The sequence below is a fragment of the Malania oleifera genome, chromosome 12 (genome assembly GCF_029873635.1).
Source record: "Malania oleifera isolate guangnan ecotype guangnan chromosome 12, ASM2987363v1, whole genome shotgun sequence".
In the NCBI taxonomy this organism is placed as follows: domain Eukaryota; kingdom Viridiplantae; phylum Streptophyta; class Magnoliopsida; order Santalales; family Ximeniaceae; genus Malania; species Malania oleifera.
In genome coordinates this window covers 33,485,556-33,493,584 of record NC_080428.1, presented here as the reverse complement: position 1 = coordinate 33,493,584, position 8,029 = coordinate 33,485,556, and the positions used below count along the sequence as shown (strand labels likewise).

Below are 8,029 nucleotides of genomic sequence, written 5' to 3'. Positions count from 1 at the left end.
CGAACTGGAAAATTTTTTACCGCTGTAAACGAGGTTATTTTTAAACTAAACATCATTAATCTTTTTCCAAAATGACCTGCAAGTCCCCAACAATCATATTTTTTTTCCCAAGTCTATGTATACCCTTTCATTTGTTTTAATTAGTATCAGATTAGCAAAAATCATTAAAAAAAATTCTCTGAAATTTTCATACTCCTTTTATTGCTCAAATTCTTTCAATATTTTCAAAGCATACTACTTATACTCTCTTTTATTATTTCTTTGATAAATGATTCAAGAGAGCATATTTTTAAACCTTGGTTTGGCCTTCCGTTTTACAAATTAAAGTCATTTTTACTCTCATCTTGCACATATCTTTTATACCTTACTTTGAGAGTATTATCTTAGTTTCTTTCACATATTTCATTTGATAAATATTCTTGGGAGTTAATTTTATTTTCTTGTGAATCTTGCACATCCATTGCAAGATTCAAAGGCTCATTGACTTGTGCTTGCGAAAAATATTTTTGAGCCATAAACCCTACATTCTCTTGCACTTTATTAAGAGAAATATTTTTGGAGAAATTTCTTATTTGGGCATAAAATCTTTGAGAACTCATCATACACATATTTATTCAAAGATCATTTTTTGTGAAAATCACATTCTCACATTGAGCTTATTTGCATATCATACGTGAGTGTATTTGTGCTTATTGTTGTACACATCTGCTTGTATTAGAAGCATATTGGTTGTACAAAATATTTCATTTGATTATCTATTGTATTCCCAACGTATGATCGAAAGAAGGAGACTAGCCCTGCGAATGGTCTCAGACTGGTTTAGACCTGGTTAAGAGAACTAGGTCCACCATCTTGGTAAGGTATTGTAAACGGTGTTGCTCCACCCGTGAAGTAAGCAACTAGTGGAATACTTGAACTGTGGCTCAAAGCAGGGACGTAGGCAGTATTGGTCGAACCCTGATATCATATCTGGTGTCAACTTTATTTATCTGCAATTTATTTTTAGCACCTATATGATATTTGACATTACTCTGATTATATTGTTTATATATTGATTTGGTATATGCTTAGAAAGACCCTAGGTTGTGTAATACTGATATTTGGTTTAACATAAGAGAAAAGTTTAAAATTCCAATTTACCCCCCTTCTTGAAAATACACCAATTCCAACATAAGTACAAATTCTAAACCCTAGGTCATCACTTTTTGCATATTTTTGAGAGCTTTGAACATCGTTGCAAAACTTTGCCCGCACTCCAAAGCATTCATATCAAGTTTGGGCATTCGTCAACATCACCTTCAAGATCCAAGTGCTTACATTCATCATAGTACGAAAAATTGGTTTGGTCTTGAGGTTTGATTAAATCTATTGTTGAGCATTCAATTCTATATTTTCTATAAGCCCATCTATTCCCATATTCTTTTATTTAATAATTTTTTAGGGAACAAGAACTTGAGTATTCTATATACTTACTTGAAAAATCTTTTGGGGAAAATTTTCTAGGGCTTATATCTTTGTGATTCAAAGTTATATTTTTTATTCAAAATATTTTATATTTGAAAGTAAAAAAGTTTGAATCTTTGCAATAAACAAAGTGATATTTCTATTCAAAGGATAACTTATTGTTTCTTGTGAGAGTTGTTTGAAAGAAAATTTTAGGATCTACAAAGCATATATTTTTAAGAAATTATTTTGTTCAGAGAAATATTGAATAATCATTAGATCATTGAAGCATCTTATTTATATATATATATTTTATAAAGATCACAACTTTTATACATCATTGGAAAAATCACATACTGCATTTGAGCTTCATATTATATCTTGTGAAAGTACTTCAAATTTTTATTGTACTCATTAGCTTGTTCAGAAGCATCTGAGTGTTCGGCCATTTTATTCATCTATTGTATTAATGGTTCAGTTTGTGAATCATGAGGAGGAAGCTACACCTCTTGTAAGTAGTGGATTGTAACGGGAAGCTCCGTCCCAAGTTAAGGAGCAGTATAGTGGAATCCTTGGGTAACTACCCAAGACGAAGATGTAGGTCAGGTTGGCTAAACCTCGTAAAAATCGTGTTTGCATCTCTCTTCCCTTAACTCTTTTTGTTGGAAGTCCCAACCCGGAGTATATAGTCTAGAGGGGGGGTGAATAGACTCTTTTCGTGGAATACGTATTTTTCTACAAAATAAAAACTCTTGGCAAGATACAAGAAATTATATTACAATATAAATATAAATCATGCACAAGATATAAAATAAAGAGTGTAAGGGAGAGAAAGAACAACACCGGTATTTTTACATGGTTCGGCACCAAGCCTACATCCACGCCTTAGCACCAAGCCAAGGATTCTACAATCCACTATAATTGCTCCTTCCACAGTGGAGCAAGCCTTACAAACTTGGGAACAAATCCCAACCGCTCACAAAGAGCCTTTACCGATTCGGTTCACAAAGAACCTTACAACTTGGTTCACAAAGAACCTTTCACAAGAAGATGGAAGATTACAAAGAATGCTCATTACAATGAGAAAATATGATTTACAACTCAAACCTCACACTATTCTCTCAAGAATTGAATCAAACACAATAAGTGAGCAAGAGAGAATGAGCACATGTAATGAAGAACTAATATGCAATGTGTTAGGTTTTGTATAAAATAATGTTTTTTACTAACAATGATCAAAGACCTTCAAAACCTTGTTAATACAAGTCTAATAGCTTGCATTTATAGCCCAAGAACCTTAGGAGCCGTTAACTAGCCGTTGGGGGGAAGAAAAAATATTTTATTTGGCCGACTAGTCGTTTTCCGCCCGTTGGGGCGCTTCTGCACAGAATTCGTCGACGAAATCTGAATTTCGTCAACGAGGTCCCTGAATCAGAAAAAGTGACCAAATGAAAGTTGTGGTATTTTGTCTTAGCTTTCCAGGGACACCAAGATCGTCCCATTTGGATTTTTATAGAAAAAGTTATGCCCAAAATACCGCAAGGTGTTCAGGACTCAAGATTGCACTACGGTAGTGACGATTGCTTTGTTTTTCCTTGTCAAAAAATATTTTAATGACTTAAAACATTCTTGGACAAAAGTATATGAAATATATTGAGTCTAATGAAGATTAAAACTTGTCCAAGTGAGTTTCCCCATAAATATAAGATATCTTGTTTTATGAAAACATATTTGAAAGCTTGTTTCGATATCTTATATGCTTAGTATGTCCTTTATTGAATATACTTGACTTTCTTTGAACCTTTAGGACATTAAACTTGTTTTAACACAATCGGGACTAAGTATAAAAATGTTCTTAAAATTAGGATGTTAAAAACTTGTCCCTTTGAAAACATATTTGAATTTTAGGATTCATTTGATAAACTCTTGTTTTAACTTAGAAAGTCATGAAAGGTGAGTTTGGGTTTATGTCTTTAGTGCGATCCTATAAACTCATGTGTCCTAGTATGCATGTGCTTTGCTCAACTCTTGCTCAGAAATCATGCAAGAAACACACTCACAAGAATTACAAAACTTACTACCTCACACAAACCTTATTACAAATAATTCTCCAATTGAGCTTCCTTTTGGTTGTGCTTGGGTCATTCCGAGTACGTGTCCAATTGATCTTTCCTTCTTGACGTCTACTCGGTCCGATCTTTGCCTTCGATCCAATAATTCATGTACGAGTACCTGTACTAAACATGATCTGCAAAGATAGGAAAACACTAGGAACAACATATAGGTTAATATCATCAAAACACATTAAACAATGATGGTGTAGCCACTAAGGCTAACACTTTTAATTTCCGCTTGCACTTAATTATTTGATTGTTGTGTATTTTAAGTAATTGGGTAATCTTTTTTGCATGATAAAATCACGCATTAAAATTGATAAGTTGAGAAATACTGAACTACTTGTCATCTAGTTTGTGAGTGTGTGATTGTAAGTTCTTCAAAAATTAGAATCTAAAGACTAAGATTTTAAAATACCCAATGCACCCCCCTCCCCTCTCTTGGGATTACACATAAATTCACATGTTGGAACCCTATCTATGCTTTAGTGTCATATCATGATTAATTCAAGCCCCCATAAAAAAACACCTCCAAGACTTCAAGATTAATTGATTAAACAATATAGGTTCTTAAGGGGAAATTATAACAGAAGTCGGCCCCTCCACATGTACTTGCGCCTAACTTTTAAGATTTTGACATGTGGTATGTGGGGCCCAATTGAATGACTCCCTCCTACTAGACTAGTGTTAACATTGTTTGCCTCGTTTGTGTGAAATAAAAAAAAAATGTTTTAAAAAAGGAAAGGTTCTTCACTGCTCTCTTTCGCATATCTCCCCTCTTTCTCTGTTCTTCGCCTGAGATCTAGAAAATTGGCGAAGATGATGAAAAATTGGATGCCATCGTGGTCCTTGCTTGCACTAGCGGTGGGTGAAGCAGCGATGTCTTGCCACGACGTGGAGGGGCCACTTCCAATGATGGAGTAGCTAGCTAACATTCAAACATCGCTGCTTCACCCATTTTCTTTTCTTTCCTTTCCTTTCTTAATTTTCTTCTCTCTGAATTGATTATACAGGCCAATTTCACAAATAAAACCAGACATCACTGCTTCACCCACCACTAGTGCAAGCAAGGACCACGATGGCATCCAATTTTTCATCATCTTCTCCAATTTTCTAGTTCTCGGGTGAAGAACATAGAAAGAGGGAGATATGCGAGAGAGAGCAACAAAGAACCCTTCCTTTTTCAAAACATTTTTTTTTTCACACAAGTGGGCAAACAGCATTAACGCCAATCCAACAGGAGGGAGCCATTCAACTAGGCCCCACATACCACGTGTCAAAATTTTAAAAGCTAGGCACAGGTACACGTGGAGGGGCCGCCTCGTGTTATAATTTCCCGTTTCAATGGGGCACCTGTTATAATTTCCCGTTTCAATGGGGCATCAATTTACATTATCACTTAACGAAAATTGTTCATTTAATGCTCCAAATATTTATTGTAGTGATGCTTTATTTATTTATTTATTTATTTATTTATTTATTTATTTATTATTATTATTATGGACAAAAGATATTGACTTTTTATAAGATTTTAAATATTTTAGTGACTTTTTTTAACATTTCAAAATCTCCAAACCTCTCCTAACATTTAATTTTTGAACAGTTATATTTCTAAAAAAATTATCATTTTGTCAAATATAAAAGGAGGAATGTGTTTTTTTTTTCAAATCTTAAGAGAAGCCTATGAAATTTTTAAAATCTCAAGAGAGACCCCTAAAATTTTTGAAATTTTAACGGTCTTTGCCTTTTTGTTGAACTCCTTTTTTTTTTTAACCATATATCTACGAGAATCTTAATTGGGTACTAAACAAGATAATCTATCTTCTACCTCTTCCTCTTTCTGGTCTCGCTCACATTTTTAAATCTATATTTTTGAACTTCTCCCTGGCTCAACATTCCTCGCTTGGTTTTTCTTATCAAAATATTAGCAAAAAATTTCCAAACTATTCAAATTGTGTTTGAAAGTATGATTCAGTTTTCGATTTCAGTTTGTATAGATTTGTGCAAAAGTCAATACGATTTTGTACTACATAATCGTGCTCCCAAAAACATAAAATTAAGCAGCAGCAACAACAAAAATATTCAAGCTTGGTGCCTATGAGCATGGTTTGGATTTTGGAATTGGCAATTTTATATGAAATACTGCAACTTATACATTTATTTTCAGTTATTTATCATAAGGTAAAACATTAACAGAAAATAATATCACAAATCAAAACATAAAAAATCATATATACCATATCTCAATGACTATGATCATCAACTCCCTTAATTTCTTCAAGCACATCTTCTTCCAAGCCTAACCTTCAATCCATGTTTCATATGAAGAATGACAAAATTGCTTATTGAAACAGGTTGACCTTCCACAAGCTCAACCTCATAATTATAAGCAATCACAGTTGCGATTGCCTTCATCTGAAGAAAAGATATCTCCTTACCAATACAACTCCTTGGCCCTGCATTGAACGCTGTGAACTTCTAAGATGGCTCATGCTTGATCCCTCCTCCCTCCTCCCTCCAATACCCACCTCTCTGGCTTGAACTCCATACAGTCCTCCCCCCCATATCTCCTCCATCCTTCCCATCGAGTACAGCATCACCAGGATCTTCGCGTTCGTGTCGAAGCGGTGCCCGCTCGAGAGAACGTCAGGCTGCGCCGCCGCCTTCTGCACGATCGGAACCGGTGGAAACAGCCTCAGCGTCTCGCACAAGGCCCCGTGGAGCTAGACCATTTTCCCGAGTGCCTCGGTGCTGAAGCGCGTACATTTTTTATTGTCTCCGTCCAAGTTTGCTCCGATTTCGTCTCGGATTTTGTTCCGGGCCGCAGGGTTCGTCGCGAGGAGGTAGACGAACCAGGTGAGGGCAGCGCTGATGGTGTCCCTCCCCGCAGCCATGAGGTTGAACGCAGTGTCCCTGAGGAAGGAGTCGTCTGTTTTTTGCTGATGGTTTTTCTGTTGCTCTTGCTTCATGTAAGCTGTCAACAAGTTGAACTCTTCCTCTTCTTCTACTTCTTCTTTTTCTTCATTCTCTTCTTTTTGTGCTTTGCTTCTTTTGAAGAATTCTTCTCGTTTCAAAGAGATGCACTGAGTTATGAAGCTTTCTACGGTCTCATACGCTTTGGACATCTTCTTCTCTTCTCCGACCTGAAGCCATTTCTGCAGCTTCCAGAATGTCTCCGGCACAATGTAGCGGTGAAACAAGACTTCTTCCATTTCGTCGAACGCCTTCGCGAACGGAACCTCGGGGAATTTTACGGAGAGGCAGCCAAGTTCGAAGCCTAAAACGAGCACGCAAATGCTATCGAAAATGAGTCTCTAGAACAAATCCTGCATGTCAACCACAATGCCGCGCTCGCAGACGTGATCAAGAACTGGGATTAGCCCATTCTCCACCATTCTCCAAGTGGTTTTCTCCAAGAACTGCTGGAACCTGAAGTGTTTGATGAGGGAGTGCGTGATTCGTCTCTGGGATTTCCACAACTCCGAGTCGGAATTGAAAATCCCGTCTCCCAAAACGTCGAAGATCATTTTGTACTGAGGTCCTTTGGGGAAATTGGAGAAGTTCTTGCTGGAGATGTAGTGGGCGTTGGCGGGGTCGCTGGTGATTACCATGTCCATGCTGGCGAAGCTGGGGCATTTGAGCTCGAACGTGCAGCCGCTCTGTTTGAGCACGCGCGTCGCGAAGTCGAGCACGTGGTGGGCGTTGTGGAGGAGGCCCGGGAGCATGCCGACGACCGGCCAGTTGGTCATCGGCGACCGCGGCGAAGGCGACGCCTTCTTTGGGACGCGCAGGCGGAGGACGAGAAAGCAGAGAAGGGCTAGTAGAATTTCTGCGTAGCCCACTGTCGCCATTGGAGGATGGGTGATGGCTCATGGCAAATAATATATATGTTTGCGCTTTTTATTGTGGTGATCACTAGGAGTTTGTGCATCTTGATTTAGGAGAATGTTGCATGGTTTCAATTTTCTATTTTGTAATGGAGTATACCATTGGGCTTTAAAAACAAGCAAAAGCTTTGATTGTATTTAATGGTGTCGGTAAGCTCTAATTAAACCTTTGTAGTGTGGAGGAGCTACTGGGCATTACAGGGTGACACGAACCGTTGGTCATCAAGCATCTTGCTTGCTTAACCTTTTTCTTGTCTTCCCCCTTTAGATGTGCATTAATAAAGCTCTTTTACCGTTCGAAAAAATTTAAAAAAAAAGTGATCAATTAATCTCCTTTTAATGGGTAAACAACAAACAACTATACTTTTTTTTTCTCAAACTTCTTCTTTAGTCCATTAGAGGATTAATGACTCTAATATATTGTGTTCCTATTATTGGAGGCATATATACAAAGAGGCCTTTCATACTTATTGCATCAATCGTGTTATATGTACTCGTGATGATACAGGCTCATGTGACAAGTTATCAATAGATCCCGTGGGTCTCTGTCATCACAGCCCATGACACCTAATATTTTTTCCTTAT

At 37.2% G+C, this 8,029-nt stretch overlaps 1 pseudogene; it reads right to left on the bottom strand.

Moving 5' to 3' along the window:
- Window positions 1–5,834: 5,834 nt before the first annotated feature.
- LOC131143863 (alkane hydroxylase MAH1-like) lies at window positions 5,835–7,408 on the bottom strand (annotated as a pseudogene).
- Window positions 7,409–8,029: the final 621 nt, after the last annotated feature.